The 14,684-nt window shown below is 37.2% G+C and overlaps 1 protein-coding gene across 2 annotated transcripts in view; it reads right to left on the reverse strand.

Moving 5' to 3' along the window:
- Positions 1-14,684, reverse strand: part of ADAMTSL1 (ADAMTS like 1) — a 489,531-nt gene that overhangs the window by 251,939 nt on the left and 222,908 nt on the right. The gene's annotated exons all lie outside the window — the stretch shown is intronic.

Here is a 14,684-nt window from a genome sequence, read left to right on the forward strand (position 1 = left end):
AGAAAGGGGGGAAAGTAAAAGCTGATGCAAGCCATTACTCCACTGAAAACAGATAAAGTCTTCATGTGCTACAGTCACATGACACTGACAATATATGACTTTTTCACACAATAAGTCATTCTACCACCGACAGATCTGGGTTTTGTCTGCAGTATGATTTTATTAGGCAGCAAACCATAATGTGAATGTAGCATGCAGAAGCTGCTCCCAACAACTCGTTTGCCTATTTTTAGAAAATGGTGCACTGCCTCGTAGTCAGCACCTGCCAGTGTTCATAAACAGAACAGTACTGTTACTTCAGTAACAGAAGTTAGGAGTTAAGTTTTTAACACAGTTAACAGTTTTCCCTTTCTATAAGGAAGGCAGCTTGACAGTCTGGAGGTCACATGCCCACCTGCACAGGGAGGAGCCCATGTTCAGTTGTATGGATGGGCAATATGACTGCCAAATAAAACTGTATAGAGTAGTCTTGGCAAACAAAACAAAACCCAGAAAGAATTCCTGCCATGTCTCATGTCAAAGAAACACTTGGAAAGCCCAAAACATATGAAAATCTCCTCAAAGACATAAAAGAAGGGTGCATATAAAATACCGAAAATATGCTGTGACAACAGAATAGTATGGTACTATTTCAAGCACACATTCCCCTAAAAGTATGTTTTCAATAATAACAAAAATAATTTTCTTACTTAAACTGCAATTCACAGTCAGAAGTACACTTTCTGAGATTTTAATGCATATTTTACTCCCCCCCCCCCAAAAGTACTTAACAGACTACAGTGAATCAAATGGCTGAAATGTCCATATTAAAAATGTCAGAAAGCATCGATGTGTCACGTGTCTTGCTTATGTTCAGTCATAATGACTAAATAAGAGGCAGAAATAGAGAAAATAAATATTGTTTTTACCTTCCCCCCCCCCCCCCTTTTAAACACAGGTAGTAGCATAAGAGGTTTGCAAAGAATGATTAATTTACTAGTCAGCCACGGGGTTTTTTTGGTAGAACTTACAAAGTACCTGAATGATTAACTCTTATATGAGGTCAAATGCTTTCATGTTGAGAAAAACTGTGGAGGTCTTCTGAGGCATGTCATTAGCCTCAGGGCAGGCAGATGATGGTCACCTGGATCAAGTAGAAGATATATATTGCACAGGACAGTGGTAAAAAAGTGACTTTCATTTTAAAGAAAGGGTATTCTGGTGTACTTCTCTTGTACTGTTTTCTTTCCTTCCCCTTCCACAAATCAACTCTATTTGTAAATATTTCTAGCTTTTTGCTCCATTTTTTTGTTATTTAACTGTATTGTCAGTTCTGTAGTATTTAATTTAATCTTCTGAAGCATTTTATCTTAGAACTGTGTAAAAGAACTGAGAAGTATATAAGAAAGGATCTCCTACTTAGGAAAATATCTGGATCTGGGCAGATTTCTTCAAGTCCTACAGTGGGAAAGCAGCTGGGAAAGATTTTGTGGAAAAGAATACATAGGCAACAGCACTTCTAGAGTCATGCATTAACTTTCCTCTCAATAACTTCACCAACTTCATTAATATCCATCCATATTTGGAAGAAAATAAGCATGGGAGTTTCTTAATTTCATGAAGAAACACAGACCAATTCTGCTTATCATCATGCTCTTGGTTTTCTAATTTTTAATTGAGGGATCAGCACAAAAATTGGTTAATGACACTTTAAAATTGCACAGGGATTGCCTTCACCTGAAATTTGCAGCACGGTCCTCAGCTTTGAAGAAGATCATACTCGGATCCAGCCCTTGTGTTTAGCTCTTGCTATAGCTGACGTATTGTAACAGGACTCCTTTAGCATGGTTCTTTACCTAAATACCAGATGTCAGCAGCAGTGTGTCAAATTCAAAGGCTGCAGTCTGGTATTACCACTGGCACTACTGCTGCTTGTGATGCACTTGTGCTGTGGCAGGCTCCCCAGGTTGAAGAGCAGCTAGTCTGGCCTTTTGGGTAGAATTATATTAATTAATAGCTATTATATTATATTATACTATATTATAGTATTATAGTATATTACATTGTGTTATGTTATTAGCTACATAGGGTTATAGAAATATATGGGATTATATAAAATATATTATAAGATTCATATAATTGCTATATAGTTTTATATTAATTAATAGAATTTATATAAAAGGGAACACTTTTCAAAATGAAAATTCACTATTCATTGCTGATAGAACAGTGACCCTGATGAACGCTAGTTTTCCCAGTACCTGAAGCATTGTCTCATTGGTTATTTAGTAAACAGCATCTGCCTCCCAAAGAGCAAAACAACTGGTGCATACAAAGTATAAATGCTTTGGGCCAAGTTGCCATGTGACATCCATCACAGCTTACTAGTCCATATAAAATAAAAGCTAGGCTCGTCTCCATCCACAGCCTGAATGGTGGTGTTTTCCTACTGCTGTGCATGACTACAATCCAAGCTTTCATCTCTGCCTCTTTTTCCCTCCCTTTTGCAATGTTAAGGGAGAAAACCTTCGGGGAAAATGAACAGCTGAAATTCAAACACATGCACTGAAAATGACAAAAATATTCTCTGGGAGTAATCAGTCAGAATTATATATTTCCCTGGTTTGCCAAGGGAGGTTGACTTGAAGCCAAACTGGCTCCTGTTGGGCTACAACTTACAATTAACGGTCACTTCATTTATCACTGCTGAGGCAAGGATCTGGGAAAAGGAAATATCATTTCAAGTAATGTAATTGGGGGCAGGGGAGAGAGTGAACTAAGGATAGTGAGAGAAGAATGGTTCTTAAATCTAACAAAATAACTTCGGGAATGGGTATTGGAGTGCAATAAGACTCCAAAAGATGCATTCATGCTGGATATTAAGCTGAACCTAAGCCCTCTAAAGCAGTTCACAGTTCCAACCTGTTGCTTGCTCAGTATGCCAAATTGAAAGACTTTATCTGAGAAACTTCAAACTTGGTTCTATATCCTCTAATTTGAATATTATTCTCGTCACTGTGCTTATTTCTGTCTTACACCACTTATGATTCATTCCCCGATTAAACAGTCTTGCTTGTATGTTTTCCTCCTTTCTGCAACAGCAAGGCTGCTTTATAATAAGGGAAAAAAAAGCTGGAGGTTATGCATAGCTATGACTTACTTTTCCATAAAACAAATTTCTAATTTCAGCACCAGATTAACCCTTCTAGCATTAGTACGAACTATTGAAGACAATGAATGTTAATAACTACCACAATTCAAAGTATAACGTTAATGTATTCAATGCTGTCTTTGGTTTATGTTTGGATTCGTCTTTCTGTAGCTAATAGATCTTTAGATCATATGACGTTTCTTCATGACTTCTTCGCCAAGACTTTTTTGATCACCTATCCCCTGCAATTCCTTCAAGGCTTCACTTTGGGCTTTTTTGCTACATTTTGATTTGATTTCCTGAAATACTGCCTTAAATAAGTTTTAATCCAGCAGTACTTTGTAGCATCTCAGTTGTTATCCATTCAGGTCACTTGACAGCTAAACTCTGAGTTTATCACTAATTCATGAAGATCTGAATTCCTTTCATAATACTGTTTCCTCAGCTGCTACTTTTTATAACAGAACTAGCTTCATATTTGATGCTAAAGATTTGTGTTCTTATATGCTTTTGTTTCCACTCCCTAATTATCCTCAGGACAACAAAAATATCTTTCAGTTTTTAATTTCTAGGATGTGATAGGTGTCTTCCTCCATGTAGATGAATCAGCTGATAAGTGCAAATTCCTGCAGATATTCAACACAGCAACAGTTTTTTCATGGCCTTTTTTTTTTTTTTAAAGATCATGTTCAGCTTGGCTTATATTTCACTCCTTGAAAACCTTGAAAATTAAGAATAAGCATATTTATTAAAAATATCAGATTCTCTTTCATATTTCAAGGTGTTTTTCTTCAACTCTCAGACACAGTGAGAGATTTAATGATAGAAGCAATCCAGTGAAATACGTCAAACCAATCAGAACTGGATATAAAATGGAAAAACAGTTTAAAAGATTCTTACTATGACCACATCCTAGACAAAGATACTTGAATACAGGTGTTAGTGAAAGTAATATTCCTGTCATTAAAGTCAATAAAGCAATTATGTATGAAACTGAATGAGCGTATAACTTTTTTTTTAATGTACAGTGCAAATTTTATCTGAATAGTAAAAAAGCAAATTGAATACACAGATAGATTCAGATAGAAATGTGCATTCATAAATCACTGACACATTTACTCATTGGTAACACTAATTTTCTTTGCACGCTTCCTGTAAATATGGTTCTAAGCTCTGTATATGAAACTGATTCAAACTGTTGGTACATAACAAGGGAAATCAGAAGAGAGAACAGGGAAAATCCTGCACCATTTGATATGCAAAGGAAAACAAAACTCAGATTCATATTCTGCAAGTGACTGAACTAACTGCTTCTCCATGGGCTTGCCCATGGAACAGTGAACAAAGGACAATTTCTATAGCCTAATTGCTTACCCCTATCCAATAACAATTGACCCTGTCATTCAGTGCAATAGTATATATTACTTTATGTGCTAAGAGCCATAAACTCATCTACAGGATGTGAATGTAGGTAAGGAAAGGATGCACTTGAAGTAAGGGATGCAAGGAAATTGTTATCTCACTCCTGATTCAAGATAAGAGCTACCTAACATTTAAACAATCATCCCAATTGGTTTGGGCCATGGTGCATGAAATTGTAAAGTTGTGCTATAAGATGCTTAACTTGAAGAAACTACAGATCAGTCAAATGGATATTCATACACAACTAGCTATGTTAGAAATAGAATATAGAACATATAGAAACATATAGAAAGCTTTGGTACTTTCCTATAAAACATGCCAACCACCCACAAACCATCTTGGGTAAAAGGGAAATAACATCCAAAAGTTTGGTTCAAAGATTAAGCTGAACAAACTTCTTCAAAAATTCTAAACACTTTGTTCATGTTTCATTACTTTGACACACATCTTGAGTTCCTAGTTTTGGATAGGGTGAGAGGCAAAAAAATTTAATATTACAGAACAGCTTTGGAATAAGTGGCATGCTGCTGCAACAGTAAAACATCCTGACATACATGTGAGACAGAACTTGGAGTATTGCTGTGCAGGCTTCCCACAGACAGATAGTAGAAATGTGTCTAAACTCTACTAGAGTCTTGAAAATGCTCTGGTGCTGCATGTCGTGCCAGGTAAGACTCTAATGTGAAAACTGTAGTGGCCATTCTATACCTGTTTAATCAAAAATCTGTTGATTGTTTGGATAACAGTTTGGAGACAGGCATCTGAGAAGTTGGTTGCTTAACCCATCTAAAACCAATAGCAAAACATTCATACATTACAAGGTAATCTCAGTGAGTGCAAGCAACTTTTCACGCACTCTGGTCTGGCAAATAAAATCCACATTTAGCTGCCCAGCACTATGTGCATACTCAGATTCTTAAAATTATTTTAAAAACAGGAGTGCTGTTAGACCTACAGTTAAGAGATTTTTTTAAGTAGTTATACCAGTCTAATCCCCACCATGGTCACCATTCTGCAGGTTTGCGTATGTCTTATACCATGTGGCCTACATGGGAGTATAGCACATGCATACCGACATACCCTCCTTCATATAAAAATAATGAGCTAGGTTACACATCTGATTGAATCTGAATGTTAAAGCAGGACAAGCTGCATCAAGAAAATTTTAATAGATAGCCTAAATGTCAGAAGTTCTGAAAATCATAATATTCATTAAACTTTCTTGTAGTACTTAGATGAAGATTTAGGTGCATAGCTTCAGTCACTAATTTGCAAATGTGTTGTAATAATGGTTTAGACCATAGGATTCACATGGGAAGATTACAGAATCGTAGAATCACAGAATCGTTGAGTTTGGAAGGGACCTCCTGAGATCACCTAGTGCAGCCCTGCAGCCTCTGCGCAAGCAGGGTCAGCTACAGCAGATTGATCAGGATTGTGTCTGGTTGGGTTTGAGAATCTCCACAGGTGGAGACTCCACAACCTCTCTGGACAGCCTGTGCCAGTGTTCAACAACCCTCATGGCAAAAAAAATGTTTTCCTATGTTCAGATGGAATTTCATGTGCTTCAGTTTGTGCCCATGTGCTATCATCTCACCATCTGCTGGATTTGCTCCAGTATATCCATGTCTCTCCTGCACTGAGGAGCCCAGAAATAGATCCAGCACACTGATGTCTCTCACCAGGGCTGAGTACAGGGGAAGGATCATCTCCATCGCCCTGCTGGCAACATTCCACTAATGATGCCCAGGAGGCTCTTGGCCTTTCTTGCTGCAAGAGTGCATTGCTTGATTAAAAATCTAGAAAAAAGCACAACCTTTTCACACATAGCATTAAATGAGTCCTTAAAATAAAAGTTAAGTCTTTAAATGTATTCCTTAGGCTTCCTGCTAAAACCAAAATACCACCGGAAAACTTTTCTTCCCTGATGCTTTGAAATCAGTCAAAACCAGAAGAGGCTCAAATTATTAGGCTTTGTGAAGTGTTTGGCTGTCAGATTGGAGCCTGTGGAGATATTTTCATTTAAATTGCTAAGTTTCATGATGTCCTTCTGAAACACAATCTTGGTGAAGTTTAAAATAGCACAGTATTCTGAAACTTCAATCCCAAGAAACTATCAATCAAACCCAACAGTGCAACAAAAATAAACAGACCTGCTGACAAATTCAGAACCATATAACCTACCTTTTAGCAACAAAATAAGATTTTTTTATCTACAGTTACTGTTCTTACAGGATGATCAACATAATTAGTAAGAGGTTGTCCCATCTTAGGCAGAGTTTTTAGTGTTGGCAGACCTCTTCAACACTGGACATTAAAATCACCCACAAGGTTGAAAGTAACATACAGTGAAGATCTCATGTTATGGCAGCAGTGACAACTTCTCTAACCTCCTGTATTTGCCAACTTTGTTAACACAGAGCACGTTTCTTTGAGAGTAGAACTGTTGTGACATATTCTGTAGATCTAAGCAGGCAGCTCATCAGCCCAGAGCAAATGTTTGCATCAATCACTTTATTATGGCCTCCAGATATATTAAGATACTTTCATCTTTGACAGTACCGCCATTTAAAGGAAGTCAAACAAATCAAGAACTGCACTTGCACTCTATTCAATTGCAGGTGCAAATCACTGAATAAGATGCTAAAAGCAATATCCACGATGTCACTAAAACTTCTAATTTAAACAGATTCTGATAAAAAGTTAGTAGCTTTACTGTATTATCTAAAGTAAGTACTATTATTTAAAAACAAAACAAATTTTCCAACCAGTCTATTAATAATGTCTAGCTAGTACAATAAAATACCTTTAAATTCAAATTTGCATAGAAAATTCTGAAAATCAATCAATGATTTGCTGAATGAAGAATCTAACACATGGCTTGCATCTTATTTGAACTACACAGGATAAAAAGTGGATAGCATAATCAAGAACATAGTGCAAAATTTCCCACAGTCTCTTAGATAGAGCATCATCTTTTCAATTTCAGGAACAACAATTTATAGAGGCAGCTAAAACTGCAAGCAAATATATTAAGTGTATAAAATGAAGCACAGATGGACCACCTCTCAGAAAAAAAATCCCTCCTTTTTTTGTTTTCTGCTTCATTGTCTCTTTTATTTAAATCTCCTATTTTCCCACTGATCTCCAGCTATCTTCTGTATGTCAAAGACTCTGGTTACATCCTATAAAATACCCTTCTAGACATCAGACATTTATAGTGAGTTTGCTGGGGAGTCCACACAGTTTTTTACAATAACCATTTTGGGATCAAGTTGTGGCAGATGGAGCTAAATGGGAAACCTAGTTTGTACAAAAGAAAAAACCTAAGCAAAAGTGAAAGAGAATATACTACTGATATTTCAGACAAGCAGGACAGAGTCTACCTTTAATTGGTGATACAGTGGAGACAGTATACAGACAGATTTCTTTTAACATGAATTCATCAGTGTGACATGATGCAATTCATTTAACTTTGATTTTTTATGCTTACAACTGAATATACTTAGCTATTATCAGAAAAATGAAAGTACTGCCTTTCTACACTGAAATTATTGATCAACATACTTTTTGTACAGAACCCCAGGCAATGAAATGCGTATCTTTAAGAATTCATTATCCAGATATCACAATTCTTGCTGGTAATTCATAGCACATCATAAGACTTTACTGAATGTACAAACATCACTCATTGCCACCCAGATCAGTCGTAGTGTTTCCAATGTAAATGAACTCCAGAAAAAATGGAGCGGGGGGGGGGGGGGGGAGGGGGGGTGGTGAAGCACAACAAAGAGAGGAATCCTTTTGCTTCTTTTCTGCAAAGATTTCCACAGTTTAGTGATGGTTTCACTGACTGTAGGCATACAATCCCACTAAGCAGATGGTTATTGAACATTAGTAGCTTCCCTCCTATATTATTATAATTGAAATTTTAATTGATGCTTCTTCAGAAATCAAAGCAGAGTTTTAGTGCAAACCTCATCTACATAAAGGGTCTGCTGATAAACCCTTCAAGTAACAGATGTTTTTTTCTGAACGATAGACCTGAAAACTGCTCAGGCTAAATCAAGTTTTTAGCAGCTAGCACTAGACAAGTTTCTAGAGAGTTAAATACCCCTCCAGGTAGCATCACAAAACAAGGCTTTTTAGGTGACTGAAGGAATACATGATAGTTGGTATCTTGTCAGTGCCTGGATGAAAATCTCCTGTCCCTTTCTAGGAAAGCAATGTTGCTGTTTTCCATAAGGAAGTGATTGCTAAGCTTTTATTCTGATCATGGAGAGTATTACCATGTGTTGCCCCACCTCAAGTCTCCCTTTACACTAGAAAAAGCTATAGGACAGTTGTGCTGGACTTCACTCAGGTCTACTAGATTCTGCTGTCTAGTATGTTATGTAGATAATGATTAACACTATTAGCCTGTACAGATGCTACCTGCTGTCAGGCAGTATGGATTGGATTTAATGGAATCAAGTGACTTTTTTAAATTTTGGGGAAGTCTCTACAACTGCTGATGGATGACTGAACTTCTGTATGCAATCTTTTTTTTAGGGTCCTTTTAAATAAATGCAGAGTTCAGTGCTTTTGCAACTTGTGTCTTATGGAGTGGCTCTTGCAGACAACACGCTATACACTTCTGAAGGCTAAGCACTGCCTCCAGCAAGTGAGGATACAAGATTTATAACTTCAGAAGTTGTACATTTTGAGAACTCTTTGCTTCAAAAGTTATTCTTCCACATGACAACATAACAGTTGAGTTCAGATGAACCATATCAGCCTACTGTCCCTCTTGCTGAAAAGGAAGGTGTTGGCACAGTACTGCAGAGATGCATCTCATGCTTTGTAAGTTATGTATTCAAGTGATTTGCTAGAGACTGAAGGTGCTAATGACTACAACATATGGTAAATCTGCCTGTGCTAGTGCACTTCTTTGGGAGAAGTGGTGAATAATTGGATTTAACAGTACAATTTTGTTTCTTACTGGTTCATTTTATTTTGGGATATAAAATGTCATTCCTGCAAAGTTTCATTAAAAATTAGCAGAAGAAAAGTGAACTTTATTGACTTAAAGCAGCAGAATGAAATGAATGTGTGTCTGAACCAGTGAGGAGAAGATACTGGTCATACATGCATGCATATGCAGAACATAGGACAGTTTCCAAAGCTATACAATATATTAACTTCTGGTTTGCTCTAGAAGAATTGTTCCTTGCCTCCAGCTCCTGAATTTACAACAGCTGCCAAACACTTTCAAACCTCCCATCTCAATTCCAACACAGAAGAAATTCCACAGTGCTGGCAGATCAGATTTTACATCAATATTTTCTTGGGCTGCTTGCCAATGTCTTATAAAAAATAAAACTACAAGTGATACTATTGCAAGTTGATGCTACTATACACTCCCCTTCTGTCTAGGCAACTAATATAGGAAAAGTGTTATGAGATATGAAATCTTTAATCTTATTTTCATTTCAGTTCAACTTTCCTGAAGGCTCCAGGCGATGCTGGAGCTATTGACACTCAACTGCTTTAGCACAATGCCATCTGATTTAGTACTATTTAGTTGCATATTTTATACAGCTAATGAACTAAAATGTCCTGTAAAGGAAGCTGTTTTTGTCACAAACCTGTTACAGAGGACAGCTACAGAGGCTCTGCAGTTAATTTTACCTTTGCATTTCCTTCTTCCTCCACCTAGTAGTGATCAATTCAAAATATGTCTATAAAAAGATTTTAATTCTATTTCCCATGAAAGACATAACTGATCATAAACAATTTCACAGTATAGCTAGTGTTGCAAGGGACCTCTGGAAGTCATCTTGTCCAAGTCTCCTGTTCAAGCAGGGTCACCTAGAGCTGGTTGCTTCAAGGATGGAGACTCCACAACCTCCTTGGGCAACCTGTGCCAGTGCTCAGTCACCCTCACAGTGAAAAAGTGTTTCCTGATGTTCAGATGGAGCCTCCCATGTTTCAGTCTGCACCCTTTGCCTCTTGTCCTGTCACTGGGCACCACTGAAAAGAGCCTGGCTTTGTCTTCTTTGCACCCTCCCTTCAGGTGTTTATATACATTGATAAGATCCTCCTGAGCCCGCTTTTCTCCAGACTGAACAGTCCCAGCTCTCTCAGCCTTTCCTCACAGGAGAGATACATTGTGCTCTCTGTGCTTTATATTATATATTATCTGTATTATGCACATAGAAAGTGGCATTAGCACTTGATGTATTTTTGTAGCTGGAGTCTATTGTCTTTTACTACAAGACACACAGATACAGCCCAATACTGTTATTAAATACCACTCTTAATAGCTGTAATGTAAGAAAACACCCAGCAGCTACTGTGATTTAACTATGCTTTTTGTCCTGCTATAGCACTGGTAAAATTATTTCAGGTGCAACCATGTGTAAAGGTCCAATTCTAACAGTTGAAGTTGTATGGGGAGACAACTGTGAACTGTAGTGGAGAGAAGTACAACTGAAAGCAGGTCCCATGGCTACTTCAAGGCTAGCTGATAGTTTTGTACTGATTTTGTTCTAAGGTAAAAGAAAAAATAACTTTCTTCTAGATGCAAGATACTATAAAGAATTATAATTATAATAATCAAAAAAGTCTACAGTATTTTTTACAGCCTTTCTTTGCAGGTATGAAGCAGATGGTCAAAACAATTACACTACTGCTAGTCTTGAAATACTGTGTAGAGCAAGAATATTTCCCTATTTCCCTCCCTAGTTTCACTGTTCAACATCTGCAGATATGCATTTGTCTCTATGTCTCTTAAAACTTTAATCAATGGTTCTGAATGTGAAGTGCTCACTCAGAAATACATGATTTCTACAAAGGGGATGACTGGGCACATTTCTTGTAAATAATGGCAGAACTGAATGTGTCTCTCTGTGCATACTTGCTTGTAGCTCACTAAGCTGGCATTGTCATGTACCAAGGGCTTTCCAAGGAGTGTAGGAATATTACAGCCCTTTGATACCACAGCTCCTGCCTTCCATCCCAGTATTTCTAGAGGCAAGGAGAAGCCTTTGTCCTTTCATATTCAAGTATGAAAAAGAAATATTTCATCTCTATTAAAAGATATGCAGTGTTGCCATAAACACACTTGTATGTTCCTGAAGTCTATAAGCAAATATGCAAAGGAAATATTCATTAACATTTCTGGGGAACTTGCAGAAATAATTGCTCTGCCATAGGTAATGGCATGGCATCCTCCCATCAACAGATGCATCTCTAGTTACTTGCAATGGGAATTGTAAGCACAAAATAAGGAGAGAATAGACCTCAGTGGTGCTATGTTTCCATAATATGGCTGAGTTGTCTCACTAGTTTGCTGCAAGAACTGGATATCTGACGTTGGTTCACAGCTGCATTACAGTTACTGTGCTATCTATTATTTCACCTATATTAGAACTCATCTGTGTTGAAGTTAAGTATACATACTACTTTTCTTGCTTCACATCTAAAGCTGATGATAGTCATGCTTGCATTAGAAGATTTTTAAATGGTTGTCATTTGCAATCATGTAGTGTCCAATGCAGTAGAAAAATCACATTGCCAAATGATTTCTGTTTGCTTTACATTTTACGGCACAGTTTAGGTAAAAGAAATAAATTATGTAACTCTGCACAGAAAATGAACAAAAAGCAAATATGAATTATAGTGCTGTAATATCATTTTAGGTTTCTGATGCCTCCATAACCCACAAGAATCATGTTCAAACAGTTTATACAGGCACCAGGATGTTGACATGAAAGCGCTGACTCACAGCTCAATGACTTCTATTTTATTCAGAGCATGAAATGTACAGTCCAGGATTTATTATGCTCAATTTAAGCTGCAACTATCTTGCTGCTTCCCCTCCCTCAATTCTTTAACTTTTCCAAACAATTAAATTTTTAAAAAATATCTTTACATCTCACCTATTACTAAATAAGTTTGGGTAATGCCCAAATGCTTCTCCAGTATTTTCCTTTCCAGCAGCATATGTGTGCAAATTTGATAGGTGAAAAGGGTACTTTTTCAGTTTCATAATCACGAAGCCTGAGTTCCAGAAGCCAAATTATTTAACTGTGTAATAAACTTGGCAACGGGGAGTAGAGCATGGTTTATGGTGTAGAGCATGACCAGAAATTGCCTTTAATGAGCAGGTTTTTAACCTAACATTGCCACTACTCTGCCCTGTGTTGCTGTCAGCTGAGAATGAACACTCCATTCTGAATTTTTCTGTTGGAGCCATACTCAACCCTGGGACAAATGTGCTAAGAAGGACCAAACTGGAGGCTTACCAAGATCATTCTTTAAACCAAGCCTGTTGGACAATGCCATTCTATTCTATTCTTTCATCCTTAATCTATTTTTGTGCTCTTCATGATAATGCAAGCCCATACTACTCAGATTTAAAATCCTAAATGGTCTTTGCATGATATGTGTGTGTTCTGTTTTTCTACCGGTCTTTCCTGTATCGTAACAGAAGCGGCAACAAGGAGGAAGCATATGAGGAAGTTAATTTTCTTCCACCTTTCCTTTCCTATTGTGCTTCTATTGTTTTCTCCAGTGGTAGGAAATGCTAGGAATCTCACATTTCCTTCTTTCCTTCTACACAAAAGTTCTTCCTTCAGGGCTCACTTCAGACTAGCAGTGCCGTGCCACATATTCAGCATAGTGGGATTTGCTCAATAGAGAAGAAAATAATAATATTTAATAAAAGATGGAAGAACAAGACCATATTTTGTTTACAAAGTGACAGACAGCTCCATTTTGTAGGTACTAAGTGAAAGTTCCTGATTTGGAAGCTGAAGAAGGGAAAGACTTGAAAGAATTTGGAATAGAAAAAGACATTTTTATCATAGAAATTGCAGTGTTCTGTACCACTACTGATAATCATTCAGATTTCAGATGAAAATATGGAAATAATTAAAGAAATTAAAGAAAATGGCAGAAATAAACCATTTTGCAAAGTTTTCTTTTTAATTTACTGTGTATTCAATGCTACTTGACTACTTAAAAATTTATTGGAAGTTCTCAGGGCCTGCTCAGCCATCCAGAACAGCTGAGGAGCTGTTGGAAAGCAAGTCTTTCCCCTGAGTGTACACTCTACAAGATGAGGAAACACTGAACAGACGAAGTGTGGAAAGGAAACTATTTTGATGATGGCAATTATTAATGATGCCTGTGACTCTGTCAGGCATTCAAATACCACTATGATGGGCAATAAGTGGTTTAGAACAGCAAAAGTGTGAGGGGAGCACATTGGGCTGCTCTTGGGATTTCTCAGGAAGGGTTCATGGGTTAGAAATTAAGAACAATAGGAAGAGAAGAGAAAACAAAACTTAAGAGTCTAAGGAAAAGGGGACTTTCTTCAAAGTTACAGCAGTATTTTCCAAAGAGCTAGTCCAGATCATATTTCCCTTCTAAATTTTCATAACTGTCATCCCTATATTTACTCCACCCTTACAGGAGCAAGCATTTCCCATTCTCTCTTCTCCTTCTTGTTCTCAGTATTACAGCCTGCCCTTTTCTCAGTTACCCAGGGGACAATAAAACACAAAATAAGGGAAAGAAGGGGAGGAAAAACAAGAGCTCGGACAAAGGGTACCAGATTCAAGCCATTTGTCTTACCCTATAACCTACAGTGTAAGAGAAAAATATATGAAAGGAAAAACTGAGTTAAGACATCCTGGATTTCTTCCTCAACTGATGTTGTGAAACATTTCTAGCACCTTATACCGTACGCTTGGGTTGAACCTGGCTATTAAAATATGGGGTTAGGAAATTTAAAGTTGCTATGAAATTTAATGGTAAAATGAGTCCCATGAATAAAATTCACAGGCTATACCATTGTGAATAAGCATAAAACTAAACACGTACTCTATTCATCTCACCTATTCTGTGATAGTAGGGGGTACATTACCAAAAAGTGCCTCACAGCATGAGCAAGCAATTATTTCTTATGCAGTAAATACCCTCACATTGCAAACATAACATAGCTCTCTAGCCAGAGATGACTGCTTTAGGCCTAGAGCTAACAAAGAAAAGAATTTTTGTAACAAAAAGTTACATTAATTTGTAGTTGTTCCCTTTAACCATTAACTCCCCAGTGACTCCTAGTTGCTAGCTTACTACAGATGTC

This window comes from Aquila chrysaetos, chromosome Z (genome assembly GCF_900496995.4).
Source record: "Aquila chrysaetos chrysaetos chromosome Z, bAquChr1.4, whole genome shotgun sequence".
NCBI classification, from domain to species: domain Eukaryota; kingdom Metazoa; phylum Chordata; class Aves; order Accipitriformes; family Accipitridae; genus Aquila; species Aquila chrysaetos.